This window comes from Lutra lutra, chromosome 11 (assembly GCF_902655055.1).
Source record: "Lutra lutra chromosome 11, mLutLut1.2, whole genome shotgun sequence".
Classification (NCBI taxonomy): Eukaryota; Metazoa; Chordata; class Mammalia; order Carnivora; family Mustelidae; genus Lutra; species Lutra lutra.
The window spans coordinates 63704827-63723455 of NC_062288.1; the positions used below are offsets into that span (position 1 = coordinate 63704827).

Below are 18629 nucleotides of genomic sequence, written 5' to 3' on the forward strand. Positions count from 1 at the left end.
CAGAAGAATTTTGAACCATCCTGGCAATAGCAAGCAATCTTATGATTCTGCTAGCTTCACTTAATTTTCCATTTATGAAATGTCTATAAAATTTTCTGTTGTAGTCTTATTATAAATTTCCCTTTTATTTTTATTTTTTTTAAGATTTTATTTATTTACTTGACAGATAGAGATCACAAGTAGGCAGAGAGAGAGAGAGGAGAAAGCAGGCTCCCCGCGGAGCAGAGAGCCTGATGTGGGGCTCGATCCCAGGACCCTGGGATCATGACCTGAGCCGAAGGCAGAGGCTTTAACCCACTGAGCCACCCAGGTGCCCCTAAATTTCCCTTTTATAATTGAGTTTTGAATGTCTATCCCAAAAAATAAAAAAAAATCAGTGATAATGGCTTTATCATCTATTGAGGTGATCATATATTATTTCCCCTCCCTCTCTCTCTCCCTCTCTCTCTCTCTTTCCCTGTTTGACCTACTGATGTGTTGTATTGATAGCAAAATACAAAAACAAACAAACTTATTTTCCAGATGGAATCAAATTTCCTCCGAGGAACTTTGCTGGAAAAATAATTTCGTAAAACAAGGGGTTGGGGGGAAAGTAGGTGAAAAGCCCTAAAGGTATGAATTGAAAAGAGACAACAAAGAAAGAGTTACACTATTTTGCCTATAAAACAAAGAGAATTTAGAGGTGAGAAGAGAACAGATAAGAAGGAAAGAGAAGAAGGAAAAAAGAACAGAAAAGAAGGAAAAGAAGGAGGGGAGGAGGGGGAGGGAGGGAAAACAGCACACAATCATCTCAATGGATGATAAAGCCATCATCACTGATTTATTTCTATTTGGGGGGATAGATATTCACAAACTCAATTACAGAAGGGAAATTTATAATAAGGCTACAACAGAAACTGTCCAGCAGGATGGCTCCAAGCTGGAACCATAGCTGACAGCAATAACGGCAGAACCTTCAAAGAACATCTAAATCTGATATCCACATTTAAGTTAAATGCTGGGTGGAAATGCAACATAACCATCTCTCCAAAACAGTAAAACAGTTTTACTCACTTGTTGCTGTATGAAAGTGATATTGGGGAGAGGATTTGAAAATCATGAAGACTAGGCTGTGTCTCATCTTTTGTTTATTGTCCGGGAAAAAAAAAGTAAATCAACATCTACAAAACACAAAGTGTACCAAAAATTCAACAGACCCAGAAAATGATGCTGACAAGTAAGGAGAAGAAACCTGGAGAAGCCCTGAAAAATTCACTGATTGAATTTTAGTAATTAAAACTGGTTGTGGGATGGAGCTTAAATGTTTGAAAGGCCATGTCTGTACGACATCTAGATTATACATTAAAACACTTGATAATAGTAAAGCCACCTTGCAGTACTCAAATAAATTCTATTTGGTCATGTTGTATATTTATACGTTTGCATTGCTAGAATTCTATTTTAAGCTTTTTGCAATTATCTTCATAAAGATTAGCCTTTACTTTCTTCTTCTATGTAGCTGTCATCACAGGAATAACCTATTCCCTGATATTTGAATATAATTGCCTATAAAACTCTTGAGATCCAAAGTATTTTTAGCAAAGTAATTACTTCACAATTTTTTCAATGTCATCACGTGCTATTGCTGAATTCCATATATCTATTTCTTTTGGAGTATTTTCCTTTAAAAACTGCCATTCTTTAGAGATATTCAAATTCCTTAGCATAGATTTCTATGGATTTTCTATTTTACTCTTCATCTATACAGTTAAGAGTTTGAGTATTTATTTGTTTTCTTCTCTGATTACTTCCAAGGGCTGTGCTATCCAATAGGGTAGTCATTAGTCTATGTAGCAATTAAAATTTAAATTAGTTAAAAAGAAGACTTGCAAATGGTCTACAGCTACATGCAAAGATGCTCAACATCACTAATTATCAATGAAATGGAAATGAAAACCGCAATGAGATATCACCTCACACATGTCACTGTCAAAAAGGTAAGAGATAACAAGTGTTGGCAAGGATGTGGAGAAAAGAGAACCCTTGTGCACTGTTGGTGGGAATGTACATTGGTGCAGCCACTGTGGAAAACAGTATGGAGGTTCCTCAAAATATTAAAAATACAACCAGCAATTTCACTTCTAGGCATTTGTCTGAAGAAAACGATGATAATAATTTGAAAAGATATACACACCCCACATTTTCTTTAAGTCAATAAATCCAAAATATTTTCATTTTAACATGTCATCAATATAAAAATATTAATGAAGTTTTGTATAATTCTTTTTTTTCCCCAAAGTCCACTGGATATTTTACACTTACATCCTATCTCAGTTAACATTGGCCACATTTCAGGGTGCCTGGGTGGCTCAGTGGGTTGAGGCCTCTGCCTTCAGCTCGGGTCATGTTCCCAGGGTCCTGGGATCGAACCCCACATCGGGCTCTCTGCTCAGCGGGGAGCCTGCTTCCCTCTCTCTCTGCCTGCCTCTCTGCTTACTTGTGACCTCTCTCTCAGTAAAATAAATAAATAAAACCCTAGAAAAAACAAAAAACAACAACAACACTAGCCACATTTCAAGTGCTCCAGAATTACGTTGCATGGGACAGTCAGTCCTATTTTGTTCATGTTTCAATTGCTTGAAGTATACCCTCAAATAATTCTTTCCCAGAATGAATGGTTAATGAGGTAGATACACATGAGCCACAACTTAAGTACAGATTCACTGAATTTAGATTAAACTCAACATATTTCTTAATTATCTTCTGCTATTTATGCACTATAGAAGAGAATTAGGAGCCAAGTCTAATAGTTTTTCTTTCTTTTGTATGCAAACTTTTTTTTTCATCTTCGTATTTCAAATATTTTGCTAGCATATCTAGAATTGTGAGTTGTTTTTACTGATTTTTAAATTTATTATTTTTCTGGAATACAATGAGCCTTTTCAACATGGAAACTTGAGTCCTTTCTTCCACTCAGGGAAGTTGCCTTCAACTTTATCTTTGATTACTACTTCTGTTCCAATTATTTTGTTTAGCTTTAGTCTCAGAACATCGATGATTCATTTACATGTGTTGGTTCTTCTCTGACCTCCTATTATCTTGTCTCATTTTCAATTGCTTATCATTTTCATCTACAGTGTAAACACTGTTTCTCAAGTTTGTCTTCCAATCCTTAAATTTTTTCAGTGTCATTTCTATATTTCAACGTGAATTTTAGTTCCTAGCTTGCATATTTACTTTCTTTTCATCTTTACTCAAAATCAACCTCCTTCTTTTCTTATGGCTTTCTGCTCCTATCTTAGAAGAGCTATGTCTTCCTGCTTCTTTTTTTTAATAAATTTTATTTATTGAAATCCAATTTAATTAATATATACTGTATTATTGGTTTCAGAGGTAGAATTCAGTGATTAATCAGTTGCATATAACACCTTGTGCTCATTACATCAAATTCCCTCCTTAAAGCCCATCATCCAGTTAACCCATCTCACAATGACCTCCCTTCCAGCAACCCTTAATTTTTTCCCTACAGTTAAGGGTCACTTATGGGTTGCCTCCATCTCTTATTTTATTTTCCCATCTCTTCCCCTATGTTCATGTGTTTTGTTTCTTAATTTCCACATATGAGTGAAATCATATGGTATTTCACTATCCCTGACTGACTTATTTCATCTATCATAAAACCTCTGCTTCCATCCAAGTGGTTGCAAATGACATGATGTCATTCTTTTTTTTTAAATCATTTTTTAAATTTATTTTCAGCATAACAGTATTCATTGTTTTTGTACCACACCCAGTGCTTCATGCAATCCGTGCCCTCTCTAATACCCACCACGTTGTTCCCCCAACCTCCCACCCTCCCACCTCTTCAAACCCTTCAGATTGTTTTTAGAGTCCATAGTCTCTCATTGTTCACCTCCCCTTCCAATTTCCCCCAACTCCCTTCTCCTAACTCCCCATGTCCTCCATGCTATTTGTTATGCTCCACAAATAAGTGAAACCATTTGATAACTGACTCTCTCTGCTTGACTTATTTCACTCAGCATAATCTCTTCCAGTCCTTACACCAGTTAGAATGGCCAAAATTAGCAAGACAGGAAACAACATGTGTTGGAGGGGATGTGGAGAAAGGGGAACCCTCTTACACTGTTGGTGGGAATGCAAGTCGGTGCAGCCTCTTTGGAGAACAGTGTGGAGATTCCTCAAGAAATTAAAAATAGAACTTCCCTATGACCCTGCAATTGCACTACTGGGAATTTACCCCAAAGATACAGATGTAGTGAAAAGAAGGGCCATCTGTACCCCAATGTTTATAGCAGCAATGGCCACCGTTGCCAAACTGTGGAAAGAACCAAGATGCCCTTCAACAGACGAATGGATAAGGAAGATGTGGTCCATATACACTATGGAGTATTATGCCTCCATCAGAAAGGATGAATACCCAACTTTTGTAGCAACATGGACGGGACTGGAAGAGATTATGCTGAGTGAAATATGTCTTCCTGCTTCTTATGGAGAATGCGAAGTAGCACTTACATGTTTCCTTTTGGCTTCTACATTAAATCATTTTTCAGAAGGTTACTTCTTCCCAATGTCTTTACGATGGTGTTTCACTTCCCTAGTTCTTCATATTTGGCTAGAGTTTTATTTTGGACTTAACCCTACTTTGGTCATTCAGGAATACAAAAAGGCTGATACAGAGATTATTGTTTTCCAAAAGGCAACGAATGTAGGTCACTCTGGGTTTCACTCACTGTCTCCTTGGGCTTCCAAATAAATTCAGCAGAAAGAACTGAGAGTAAGACTGACATTTCTATCCAAACAGTTATCATAATAAGCAATGCATAACCCAAGCCAAAAGAGTGAGCACAAAAAAATTGTGCCCAACCTGCTTCAGAGTAAAGCCTTGCATCTGTCTTTACCCAATTGATGGGCAAAGCTCCCACATAATTTTCAAAGTCTACTTAGAAATTCATATGGTGCAGTAAATCACTATATAGGGAGACCATCAATTCCAAGAGGAAAAGTCTCAAGTACTCTTTGTCATACGTCAGAAGAATGAGTCTGTTCAGCAGAGTAATGATGTAGACAAGATTAAAGAGAGGCTGTTTTCAAGAACCCTGACAGCATTCATTTAGTACACTAATTAAAAGAGAAGTTTATCTATTGAGAGTGAAATCTACTTGACAAAGACTTTGTTAATGGTCAGTGTAAGTTAGGTACTTGAGAGTTAAAGACAGCACTTTTTAAAGTTTGCCATAATTTAGACGTTCACTAATTCAGACACCACCACCCCCATAATTAAGTGAAAATTTTTCAATGCATAACTACCTTGAAATATGCTAATGTCTGCAAAGCATGCAAAAATCCAAGTTTTACCATCTGCTGGATGATTCATTTGTAAATCTGCCTAGTATTCCTCTGGGAGGTTCCAGCACGGATTTTTAACCTCATTATAAAAACTTGGTAGGAATGAATTCAGTGATATAGTATGTATGAAAGTGCTCTAAGCACTTGGAAGAATGTGCCACATTCATCCTAGACATGTTGAAATGGTATGTGTACTGTGATCAAAAATAAAGTGTTTGAAAGTAATTGCTTGGAGATTTGGTGTTTTAATCAAGAGTTCCAGCAAAACAGAGACTTTGGGGTAATGTATTAGTCACAGAGAAGAGCTCTTTCACGTTCTGGCCCAAACTAGCCATTCCTGGTAACGAAATAAAGACAATAGATCATTTGTTGGTGATAAGCTCCTTTAGGGAAAGAACTGTGACTTACTCATTTTTATACTCGTGTACCCAAAATGTTCTTTCAAAATTAATTTTTTCATATGCTTCTAAGATAACTGCTTCTGAGGCTACAGAAACCACATTAAGAAACTTCAATAAACTTCTCAGTGTTTTCTTCCTTCCATGGGAATCAATTGTATCATGCATGGGTTTTCTTCAGTTTCTCACACAAGTGGCTTCACACCTTGACCTCTCTTCCAGTGTTGCCCAATGGGACTGGGAACGTGGCTTCACAAAATTTACTGGCCTGGAAACTAGGCAATTCTTTCATAAGTTCCAAGACCTGCAGCTCTAAACAGGAGACTTTCCCCCAGGACTTCATAACTGCAGGGGAGATGTTCATAGCTTCATCAGCAGGATGCTGACCTCTATAGTTGCACATTTTATAGCCTACAAAACGAGATGTGTCCACCCTGGGCTTCAACCTAAGGCTTAGCCAAGGCCAGGAACCACTCATCTCCTTAGTCTACCTGCCTATGGGGAGTTGGGGGAGAGGGACAGGACATAGTGGTTGGCCACAGCAGGTCTCCATAGTTGTTGAAAAGAAAGTATCACGGGAAGTTGAGAGTGGAAGATCATGGAAGTCCCATAAGTTAAAATGCATCTGACTTCTTTTCTAGTCAGGTAATTGAGTATGAATCTCTAAGAACTGTCCCAGTGATAAGTGGTTTTATCCCCTTGTTTGAAATTGCTACAGATCTGGAACAGTTCGAGTCACTCTGCTTTCAACCCAACTGAACAAACATCTATTGAACACTTACTGTGTACTGACTGGCAAGACACAGTTTCTGTTTTCAAGGTACTCAAAAATCTAGTAGGGAGACAGTCATTAAAGAGCTTATTTATGGGGCGCCTGGGTGGCTCAGTGGGTTAAGCCTCTGCCTTCGGCTCAGGTCATGATCTAGGGTCCTGGGATCGAGCCCCGAATCGGGCTCTCTGCTCAGCAGGGAGCCTGCTTCCCCCCCCCCCTCTGCCTGTCTCTTTGCCTACTTGTGATCTCTGTCTGTCAAATAAATAAAGAAAATCTTAAAAAATAAAATAAAATAAAAGAGCTTATTTATAATACAGCTAAACAAAGCAGGGAATGATAATTTTGTTCCAGGGGTCAGGCTAGGCTTTACAGAAAAGGTGGTCTATTACAGAGTTTTTAGAGACGAATGGGTTGGCTTGGGGATCAACAGAGAGAGAGAACATTTCAGGCAGAGGGAACCACATGTACAAAGGCATGGAGGAGTGAAACTGCATGAGAGGACAACCAATTTCATTTTTCTGAGGCTGAAATAATGAGTTAGGGCTTAACAGGAGAAGTCATCTCGGGCCATCTCTTGAAGGGCCTGGTGTGACATGTCAAAGATTTTGATCAAATTCTGTAGGCTATGAAAAGTCATCTTAAAAGTGTTTTTTTATTTTAATTAAACTTTTGACTCTCAGAAATTATAAATTCAAATGCACTTGCAAGAGATAATACAAAGATCCCATGTACTCTTTACCCAGTTCCCCCCAGTGGTGACATTCTGTAATATTATAGTACAGTATCACAGCTAGGATGGTGTGCTGCGTCAGAACACAGCCTCCAGAAAAGCCTTCCTATTATCTGCCTATAGCCATGTCCACTTTCCTCTCAGCCCCCTCCTTCCTTAACTCCTCACAACCGCTAGCCTGCTCTCCATTTCTGTAATTCTGTCATCTCAGTAACAGTGTAGTTGGAATCGTACAGTATACGTATGACCTTTTGGGATTGGCTTTTCCACTCAGCATAATTCTCTGGAGATTCATCCAGACTGTTGCATGTACTGGTAGCTTGTTCTCTTCAGTGCTGAGCAGTATACCATGGTATGAATAGAACCATACACTGGATAAATAAATCTGGGTTGTTTCCAGTTTGCGGCTATTATGAATAAAACTTCTCTAATGATTCACATGTGGGGCTTTCTAAACTGTAGTAAAAGATACGTGAGGGGGCGCCTGGGTGGCTCAGTGGGTTAAACCCTCTGCCTTCAGCTCAGGTCATGATCCCAGGGTTCTGGAATAGAGCACCCCCCCACCACGTCAGGCTCTCTGCTCAGCAGGGAGCCTGCTTCCTCCTCTCTCTCTGCCTGCTTCTCTGCCTACTTGTGATCTCTGTCATATAAATAAATAAAAAATCTTTAAAAAAAAAAAAAGAAAGAAAGAAAGAAAGAAAGAAAGAAAAGAAATATACCATCTTCACCATTTTTCTGTGTAACCAAGTTCCGTGGCATTAAATACATTCACATTGTATCCACCTCCAGAATTCTTTCCATCTTGCCAAACTGAGCTATGTACCCATGAAAGTTATGGCCTCCTCCCCTCAGTCCCTGCCATGGTCGTGATTCTGCTTTCAGTCTCCATGAATTTGGCTACTCTAAGTTCCTCATTAAAGTAGAATCATACAGTATCCTGTGGCTGGCGTATTTCACTTAGCACAATGTCCTCAAGAGGCACCCACGTTGTAGCTTGCGACAGAATTTCCTTCCTTTTTAAGGCAGAATAACAGTCTATTGTTCGGACATTTTAGTCTGGAGGCATTTTGTTTATCCATTCATCTACTGATGGACACTTGGATCGCTTCCACCTACACTGTGAATAATGCTGCTAGGAGCAGGACTGTACAAATATCTGTTCAAACTCCTATTTTCAACTCTTTGGGGTATATACCCAGAAGCAGAATTGTTGGATCATATGGTGATTCTATTTTTAATTTTTTAAGGAACCGCCATACTGTTCTCCATAGCTGCTGCACCACTTCGCGCTCCCGACAGTAGTGCACAAGGTTTCCAATTTCTCCAGATTCTTGCCAACGCTATTGGGTTTCTTTCTTTTATACTAACCATCCTAATAGGTGTGAGATCACATGTGGAGGTTTTTGCGTGAATGTAAGTCTTCATTTCTCTGGAATAAATGCCCAGAAGTGCTATTTCAGGACCATATGGTACTTGGGTATTTATTTTTTTTAAAAAACGGCCAAACTTTTTTAATGTGGCCTAGGCAGCAATGCATAAATAATGCAGTTCGCAAGATTTGGTGTTGTCACTGTTTTTTAATTTTAGCCATTCTGGTAGATGGGTAGTGTATCTCATTGTGGTTTTAATTTGCATTTCCCTATTGACCAATAAAGTTGAACAACTTTTCAAGTATTTGTCATCTGTTGTACCTTCCTTGGTAAAATGTCTCTTCCTGCCTTTTGGCATACTCTGAATGGGTTTTCTTCTTTTTTACTTTTGAGTTTTGAGAATTCTTTATATATTACAATGCTAGGGCACCTGGGTGGCTCAGTCAGTTAAGTGTCTGCCTTAGCTCAGGTCATGATCCCAGGGTCATGGGATTTAGTCCTGCATCAGGCTCCCTGCTCAGGGAGGAGTCTGCTTCTCCCTCAGCTCCCCCCGCCATTTGTGCTCCCTCCCTCTCTCTCCCCAAAATATATATATATATATATATATAGAGAGAGAGAGAGAGAGAGAGAGAAATGATAGAACTTTGTTGGATAGCAACATGGTTTGCAAGTAATTTTCTCCCACTTTGTAGCCTGTCTTTTCAACATCTTGAAAGGGCCTTTTACAGAACAAAGGTTTCTAATATTGGTGAAGTCCAATTTATCAATTTTTTTCCTTTTATGGATCTTTATGTATCATGCCTTTGGTGACAGGTCTTTCTCTCCTAGTGCTATAATCCCATGATTTTTTTTTTCTGTTTCTTTTTCTAAATGTTTCATAGTATTATGTTTTATGTTTAAGCCCATAATCCATTTCAAGTGAATTTTTATATATAGTTTGAGACTTAGGTTAAGGTTTGTATTTTTGCCTGTGGATGTCCAAACACACCAGCGCCATTTGTTGAAAAGGCTATATTAGCTCTATTAAACTGCTTTTGTGCCTTTGTCAAAAATCAGTTGGGCATATTTGTATGAATCTATTTCTGACTTCTCTACTGTGTCCCATTGACCTATGAATCTATCTTTTGACCAGTACTACCTAGTCTTTATTTCTGTAGTTGTACATTAAGCTCTGAAATCAAACAGATTGATCCTTGTACCTCATTCTTCTTTTCTAAAATTGTTTTAGCTATTCTAGTTCCTTTGAATTTCCATATAAATTTTAAAATAATCTTGTCTATGTCTATGGAACCCTCATTGGGATTTTCATAGGAATTTGTTAAATCTGTTTATCCATTTAGGGGTAATTGACATCTTCACTACGTTGAGTTTTCCAACCCATGAATGTATTTCTTTCCATTTATTTAGATTTTCTTTGACTTCTTTCATCACCATCGTGTAGTTTTCCTCATGTAAGTCTTACACATGTTTTGTTAGATTTACATCTACACATTTCACCTTTTTTTTTTTTTTTCCATTTTAGAGAGAGAGATAGACAGAAGGGGAAGAAGCAAAGCCAGAGAGAGAGAATCTTAAGCAAGCTCCGGCCCAGTGTGAAGCCTGACGAGGGGCTCAATCTCACAACCCTGAGAGCATGACCTGACATGACATCAAGAGTCAGTTGCTTAACCAGCTGAGCCACCCAGGCACCCCTACACATTTCACTTTTTTTGAGCAATTGAAAACACTACTGTATTTTTAATTTTGAATTCTTTATGTTTATCTTATATCCTATAACCTTGCTGATCTCACTTATTAGTTCTAGGTTTTGGTTTGGTTTGGTTTTTTTAAAGATTTTATCTATTTATTTGACAGAGAGAGAGAGAACACAAGCAGGGGTAGCAGCAGAGGGAGAGGGAGAAGCAGGCTCCTTGCTGAGCAGGGCTCAATCCCAGGATCCTGGGATCATGACCTCAGCTGAAGGCAGATGCTTAATTGACTGAGCCAGTTTTTTATAAATGGTTTTTTATAAATTCCTGACAGTTTTCTACATAGATTATCACGTCCTCTGCAACAGAGACAATTTGATTTCTTCGTTTCTGATCTGTATGCATTTTATTTCATTCTCTTCCCTTATTGCACTGGCTACAACTTTCAACACAATATTGAATAAAAGAATGTGAGCAGATATCCTCATCTTGTTCCCAGTTTTAGGGGGAAAGCATCAGTCTACCATTAGCTGTGGGTTTCTTATAGATGCTCTTTAAAAAATTGAGGACATTCCCCTGTATTCCTATTTCCCTGAGAGTTTTTATCATGAATGCCGAATGTTGTCAAATGTTTTTTCTGCATCAATTGATATGATCATATTATTTTTCTTCTTTAGCTTGCTATGGTGAATTATATTAATTTTCAATACAGAAATTTTCATACCCACTTCGTATGGTATATAATTCTTTTTACATATTGTGGAATTGTTTTGCTAATATTATGTTAAAAACTTCACATCTACATTCATGAGGATATTGGTCTGCCGTCTTTCTCTGGTTTTGCTATGCGGGTACTACTAACTTCATAAAATGAATTGGGAAATGTTTCCTCTTCCTTGTTTTGTGGAAGAGATTATATAAAATTGGTGTTAACTTCTCTTTAAAAATTTGGTAGAACTTTCTAGCTAAACTTACTGGGTCTGGGATTTCTATTGGGGCATTTTTAATTATTAAGTCAATTTTCTTAATAGTTATAAAGCTATTAGCTACTTCGTAATTGATGAGTTGTAGTAGTTTCTGTTTTTCAAGAAAGTAGTCCATTCCATCTAAGTTTTAAGAGTCCAAGTTCAGGCAGAAGTCTCAGATCCAACTCCTCACCCTGCAGAGCCCAAGGCCTGAAATCTTTATGCCATGTACCAGATCCCATGGCCTTGGCAGCAACACTCCCACCCACACCGCATACCTACAGAATCAGCAGGCATGTTTACAGCTTGTTGTACTAATATTAAATTCCTCGTTCATTTCCACCTGCAGAGTTCCCTTTCTTTATTGCAAATTTAACTATGCATTTAAAAATATTTTTTTTAAAGATTTTATTTATTTATTTAACAGACAGAGATCACAAGTTGGCAGCGAGGCAGACAGAGAGAGAGAGAGAGAGGAGGAAGCAGGCTCCGTGGCTGAGCAGAGAGCCCGATGTGGGGCTCGATCCCAGGACCCTGAGATCATGACCTGAGCCAAAGGCAGAGGCTTGAACACACTGAGGCACCCAGGCACCCCTAAAAATATTTTTTAAAATATTTTACTCAGCGTTTCTACATGCTCATGAAAAATAGAGGATTTCAGGCTATCCTAGTCTACATTTTGCTGGAACCAGAAACTTCATCCTAACTTTATTCAAAGGAGCATACATTGAGAGAGGAAAAGAGGAGGTGCTTGGCATGCAGTACTCAACCTATATCTCCCTTGCCCTCCCTGAGGGTACATTATACACAAAAAATTTCTATTCAGAAAAAAAAAAAATTTCTATTCAGATTTTCAAATTGTGTAAGCTTGTACACATGTAGGAAGGAGTAAATATTTGTTACTATCTCAACAAGCTGGACGATAATTCCCATGAAGGAAAAAGAAATTAGTCTGCATGTAGGAAAAAAAAAATAAGTCAAGACTCCTGGTGGCTCAGATGGTTAAACCTCTGCCTTCAGCTCAGGTCCTGATCTCAGGGTCCTGGGATGGAGCCCACATCTGCTCAGTGGAGAGCCTGCTTCCCCCTCTCTCTCTGCCTGTCTTTCTGCCTACTTGTGCTCTCTATCTCCCTGTCAGATAAATAAATAAAATCTTAAAAAATAATAATAATAAGTCAAAAGGAGTAGAGGTGTGGTGCTGAGGGCAGAGGTGTCAGCAGATACCAATACAACTAATGTGATGATCAAGCTGCTGTGTGTGAGAGACTGGGAGGAGTGTCTCTCAGTTCCCAGGAGGGAAATGGAAATACAGGGCAAAAAGTAGAGGAGGGTAGGCACAGAAGGACTGAGGGGCGGCAGACCAGCAGCTACATGGGCAAAGTGGTCTTTAACGAAATTACTGGTGGTGAGATGGATGAAAGGGCTGTGAGAACAGAACTGTGAATTAAAGTTGTCTTCACACAATTGGATATTGTAATCTCTCCTGTGGATTTCTCATCTTCGCTCAAGTTCTGCTCTGACCAATACCCTTTGGTTACTCCAAAAGAAGAAAAGGGGCTTTGTTTCCCATTTGAGCCTATCTCAGAGCAGGTAAGAAGACAGCCAGAGGCTTGTAGAAGGGAACAAAAGAGGTAGGAAATCAGGGCAAGGAGAATATTAGGCCATCCCCAGTATTCACAGAAAACACCGAGGAGTGCTCTGAACTTCCAAAGGGCACACAGTAGCAGTCTGAGCCTATTTCCCTGGATCTCAATGGACCAGGAGCTTCCAGCTGACACCTGGGTTACATATCACCCACAAGCTCCTAGAAGTTACTTATAGTATCACCATATAGTCCACCAGTGAACCAATGGCTAACATATTGGGGACCAAGTAACATAGTGGATATATTCAAAGTCCCAATCCCATACATTCAAAAAGAGAAAATCAAAGTGAGTATCGGTTCCCTAAACACACATACATATTCCAGGCCTTCACTATGACTGTGACCTTCAATCCTTTCCAGGCCAAGTTGAGTTTTCCCCACTAGATGGGTTCTTGTGGAGAGCTCATGACCCCCTGACAGGGATGCCATAAAGAGGATTTAAATTTTACATGGGTGGTGAGCTTTGGACTGGATCAGCTGTAAGCTCTAGTCTAACTTGAAAGTGTTCAAATGTAAGATAATGGGTTGGTATGTCTGCTGTCATAAACACAAACAGGTTTGTTTGGCTGATAACAACTGGATTTGATGAAAGGGAAAGAGACAAGGAGTACAATAGAATGTGGAACCCACTGCGGTCAGGCAGATGTATCTTGGCTGAACAAAAGTTGGGGAGTTAACTGCGGTTCTGAAACACAAACATGTCATGACAAAAACGGGAGTTTGAGGATGATGGCTCAGGTGATTCGAGGTGGAAGCAAGAGGCAAGGGGGCCAGCCAACCTGCTCTTACAATGATGTTGCTGTGAGGGGGGAAAAGGCCAAGAGTAGGCAGGAGATGACCTCAGAAAGAGAAAAGAGAATTAGATTCAAGAGAGAACGCGGAGAGTGCCAGGTCTAAGGGTTGAGTAGGGGTATCTTTAGACTCTCTTCCCATAATCGCCTTCAGGCCTCCCCCCCCAATCCCTCCCCATAAAAATAAAATAATAAAACACTATTCTTGGGGTGCCTGGGTGGCTCAGTGGGTTAAAGCCTCTGCCTTCAGCTCAGGTCATGATCCCAGGGTCCTGGGATTGAGCCCTGCATCGGGCTCTCTGCTCAGCAGGGAGCCTGCTTCCCCCTCTCTCTCTGCCTCTTGCCTCTTGCCTACTTGTGATCTCTGTCTGTCAAATAAATAAATAAAATCTTTTTTAAAAATTGAAAAAATAAAAATAAAACACTATTCTTTGATGAGAGTAATTAACATTTGCTCTGTCGCATGTGTATGTAACTACAAGCGGCTATAGATAAATGCTAATTATATTACTCCATGATCTATAAACAAAAACACTGTGCTGCTCTGCGCCCTGGCTTCTGCTTCTACCCCCCTCATCACCATCACAGCTGAAGTGGTGGTTTGGAAACTGGCGTACATTAGAATCACCAATAGCTTTTGCTGGGATCCACCCCGAGTTTCTGGTTCAGGAGACCTGGTAAGGGGTCCAAGTACTTGTCTTTCTCACAAGTTGCAAGGACCCCACTTTGAGGACAACTGACCTAGATTGCTACCCCTATGTCCTTCGTGCATAGAAATTCTAGAGCTTCCACTATTGAAGATAAAGTTCCCATTTCTGCTGGAACAAGTAGGAAATGAAGATGTTCAGTCATTAAATGCTGCTGGAGTAAGACCTAGAGCTCCATGTAGGATCTGAACTTTTTAGAAATAGGGCTGTTGAAGACAAATGAGAAAAACTCCAGATCTAGTTCCTGCCCTACCCTGTGTCCTTTAAATTACTCTGACTCATCCATAGTCCCTGCCCCCCAAAACACTGAGCACGCAGCCACCAGCCACAGCCCACTGCCTATGGCATCTCTCAGCCCTTCCTCCCACCCACTTTCTCTTCTTCTTGTTCTCATCACCATGGTTCCATAACCCATCAAACTCCAACTCAAGCTCCTAATGCTTACAACAGACCCTCCTACTTAGTTGTGACAAGCAATTTCAGAAAGTTCTCTGGCCAGACTCTAGCACTCTGTCGGATATGATTTTGAGTTTGCCGTGGGGTTCCACAATGGGTATCATCCTGTACTAGGTGCTGGCTCCTCTCTATTCCAATCCCAGAGCTCACCCTCAGTGTACACCCCGATCTGCCCCCCCCATTCTCTAACCAGGGAAAGGGATCATTCACCCTGATTACATACCCAGTACAAAAACAGCAAGTGACCTTCCTTTTGCTTTAACATCCATCCCCCCAGACTACTCCAGCTCTTCAATAGGATGATCTGTTTTCAACACTACCTGGCTTTTTACCTCCAAAAGCAGAAGTCAAATGGGGCTCCACTGCCTTACTGCTTTTGATTCCACTATTTTCTCTTCAACCACAGTTCACCTCAGGGGAGAAAGCGAAGCAGGAAAAACTCCACAGTGCAGCTGCCCAGCTACACAAGCTTTGAGGCCAGACCTCCCGCTGCACAGGCTCTTTCAAAGCCCTGGCTGCCTCCCTGAAAGTCCGGGGCACTGGATGCCTGCCTCCTTCAAGGCTCCTTGCACACCAAATTCTGGGCTTCTGCTGCCACACTGTGGCCACATCTGAGCACTGCATGCAACCTTTAATCCCTGAAAAGTTGTATTGCCCTTTTTTTTTTTTTTTTTTTTTTTTTAAAGAAGTTATCTTCTCTCCCTATTAACTTCCACTCCCTCCCTAAATCTCAGCTAATACTTGTCTCCTCCAGGAGGACTCCCTTGAATCCACTCCCACTCCAGGTCGGATGAGGTTTCCCCATCTGGTTCATGTAGCTCCTGGTACCAATCTCTAGGGTTTCCCTCCACATGCTATATTGGAACCATTTACTTCTGCATCGTCTGATCAGATTATGGGCCCTCTGAAGACAAACTCATTCCTGTGTGTGTCTCTAGGGCTTGCCATAGACAAGTCCTCAATAAATATATGTGAAAAGAAGGAGGGAGGGAGGGAGGGTGGAAATGAACGAGAGGAGGGAGGAGGGAGGAGGACAGGAAGGGTGGTAATACACAGTGACAATCTCCCGTACTTACCAGGCACTGAGTGTGCAGACATTGTGCTTTGTGTTATTTATCCCAGGCTATCAGGGCAACATCTGCCTCAGCAGCCCCAGTGTCAGCCAGTGACCCATCCACCAGGGGCCTCCTGGTAGCCGTGTCAGCCACTTAGAGACACGGATTCCAAGAAGAAACCCCATCATGGGCTGTGTTGCAGAAGCGACCCAATGAGGCCTACAAGGCTGGTAGACCAGCTGGCCAGAGCAGGATCAGAAACCAGGGCTCAGGGCGCCTGGGTGGCTCAGTGGGTTAAGCCGCTGCCTTCGGCTCAGGTCATGATCTCAGGGTCCTGGGATCGAGTCCCACATCGGGCTCTCTGCTCAGCAAGAAGCCTGCTTCTCTCTCTCTCTGCCTGCCTCTCCGTCTACTTGTGATCTCTCTCTGTCAAATAAATAAATAAAGTCTTTTAAAAAAAAAAAAAAAAAAAAAAAAAAAAAAAAAAAAGAAACCAGGGCTCAGAAAAGCTAGATGTTTTGATTCCTACCCTCTACTTCCCCCGGTTCTCCTTTAGGATTTCTTAATAGAATCAACACAGCTTATCTCTTGCAATGGAGGGAAGCCAAGAAGGGTATATTGATTCAAGCACGGGCAAAATCTATACAGAAATGAGTCGCATATTCCAGGGGCACGGAATCAGGATGTGAGCCCCCACCCGCCAGGGGAATGAAAACCTTGGGATGACTTGTGAGGCCCCAGGGCCAGCTCCTTCCTTCCAGCCCTAAGCGTTCTTCTGCAGTCCACCCCTCCCCCACCTCAGCGGGTCTAGCTCTCACAGCATTTCCAGCCTGTGTTCTTGTTTCCCACTCCCATTGGGCTGACATCCATGCTAGGCAGCGCACACCACAGGGTTTGACACATGTGTTAGCAGCTGCCAACACTGGAGAAGGTCGCAGTATTCATCTTCAAACCTCCAAAGAGGAGTCTGTCATCCAAATCCTTCCAATCTCCCCAAACTGAACATTTCATTCATACCCCACCACAGCATCAAGGTTATTTTCAATGTGGTTAAGCAAAGTGTCAGTCTGACAATCCTACGTTAAGAATTATTTTTTCCTGCACGAGGTCCTAGGTTCAATCCCTAGTTCCTCCACCAAAAAAAAAAGAAAAATATATTTTTTTTCTTCCTAAAGCCACCTAATTTTCTTCCTCTATTATCTGCTATGAAAAGATTTAGGAACTAATAATACCATCTGACCCCCACCCCCACCCCCAGAACATGGCACAGTCTGGAAGTTTTTTTCTTTTTGGTTCCAGAAACAGCCCAACTTGACTGGTTTGCCACTAATTATTTTTTGCCTGTATATTTTGCTTCTCTTACGTCCTCACTTATCTTCTATGAATAAGCTTTCAAGTGACATATCATCCTTCCAACCCAGACATGCAATTCAGAAGTGGTGGAAGCTATTTACAAGCAAAGTCAACCTCTTCTATCTGGGAAGGGACCAGCTGCTCCAGGTGTCATTCTGGCTTCATGGTGATAGGATCCTGGTTCATCCCCTTCCTACGGGTCACAGTGAGCATCAAAGCACCAGGCAGGAGCACCTGGGCAGCTCATCGGTTAAGCCTCTGCCTTCTGCTCAGGTCATGATCTCCGAGTCCTGGGATCAAGTTCCCTGCTCTGCTGGGAGTCTGCTTCTCCCTCTGCCCTTCCCGACTCCCTGCTTGTGCTCTCTGCTCTCTCTCTCAAATAAATAAATAAAATCTTAAAAAAAAAAATCACTAAAAAAAAAAAAAAAAAAAAAAAGCTCCAGGCACCCTCAGAGAGGTGGGAGCACCACAAGGCATGCAGAGTGGTTGGATTACGATTTCGGCTTATTAATTTGCCTGACTACTGCTTGGGAGATAAAGAAAGGGACTAAAAGCATATTCATCATTCTCGTTGAGTTGTGGGATGAGATACTTATTTTGGGAAGTAAGGTTCCAGGTAGGAGGGCAGTGAGAAACGAGTGTTTTATTTCACAGCTTCTAAAATGTGAGCACTTAATGCTCTTGCATTACCATGTATTATTACAGTTCTATAAAAACCATTTCTAGGAATCAGTCTCAAAAATTTTGAAGCCTCCCCAGCAGAGCTGAAAGGCAGAATTTAGAAGAAGGCCCTGTAGATAGAGAAATGATACTTTCAGTTCTAGGCATTGAGGCTTATTCTGGTGGTATCCACACTCACGACTTGATTTACTTTATGCAAACATGCAGTGACGGGGAATTTGTGTGCCATGACTTCAAAAGTAGGTAACCTTTTTATAAAGGAGAGAAGATGGGTATGAATTTTCTGGTTTCCAGATGGGAAAACTGAGGCCCAGAAAGTAGCCGGGAAATTACCTGAAGCAAAAGCCAGCAAGTACTGATGGTGCTGGAAAGAAAAATCCATCCATTTCGATGGACAGCCCCACCATTTCTCTGCTCCAGGCCTTGGGGGACACCTCCACCCAGCCCTGCTCAACCTCTGGTATTTCTGCTCCCTTGTTGGGATCTGGGTTTTCATTCCAGGGACAGCATTAATGGGCTGTGTGATTTGCTGATCACACTAGCACAGAAAACACTGCGAAGCGTTTGACTCCTGTTCTCCCATTATGATCAAGACCTGGAGACAGAAGAATCGAGAGAAATTGATGGGGAGCTCCAAGACCCTTATGGGATCCCAAGGAAAACCATTCAATC

The 18629-nt window shown here is 40.9% G+C and overlaps 1 protein-coding gene across 4 annotated transcripts in view; it reads right to left on the bottom strand.

The window, feature by feature from the left end:
- PDE1C (phosphodiesterase 1C) overlaps window positions 1-18629 on the bottom strand; it is a 518030-nt gene that overhangs the window by 410616 nt on the left and 88785 nt on the right. The window lies entirely within an intron of this gene.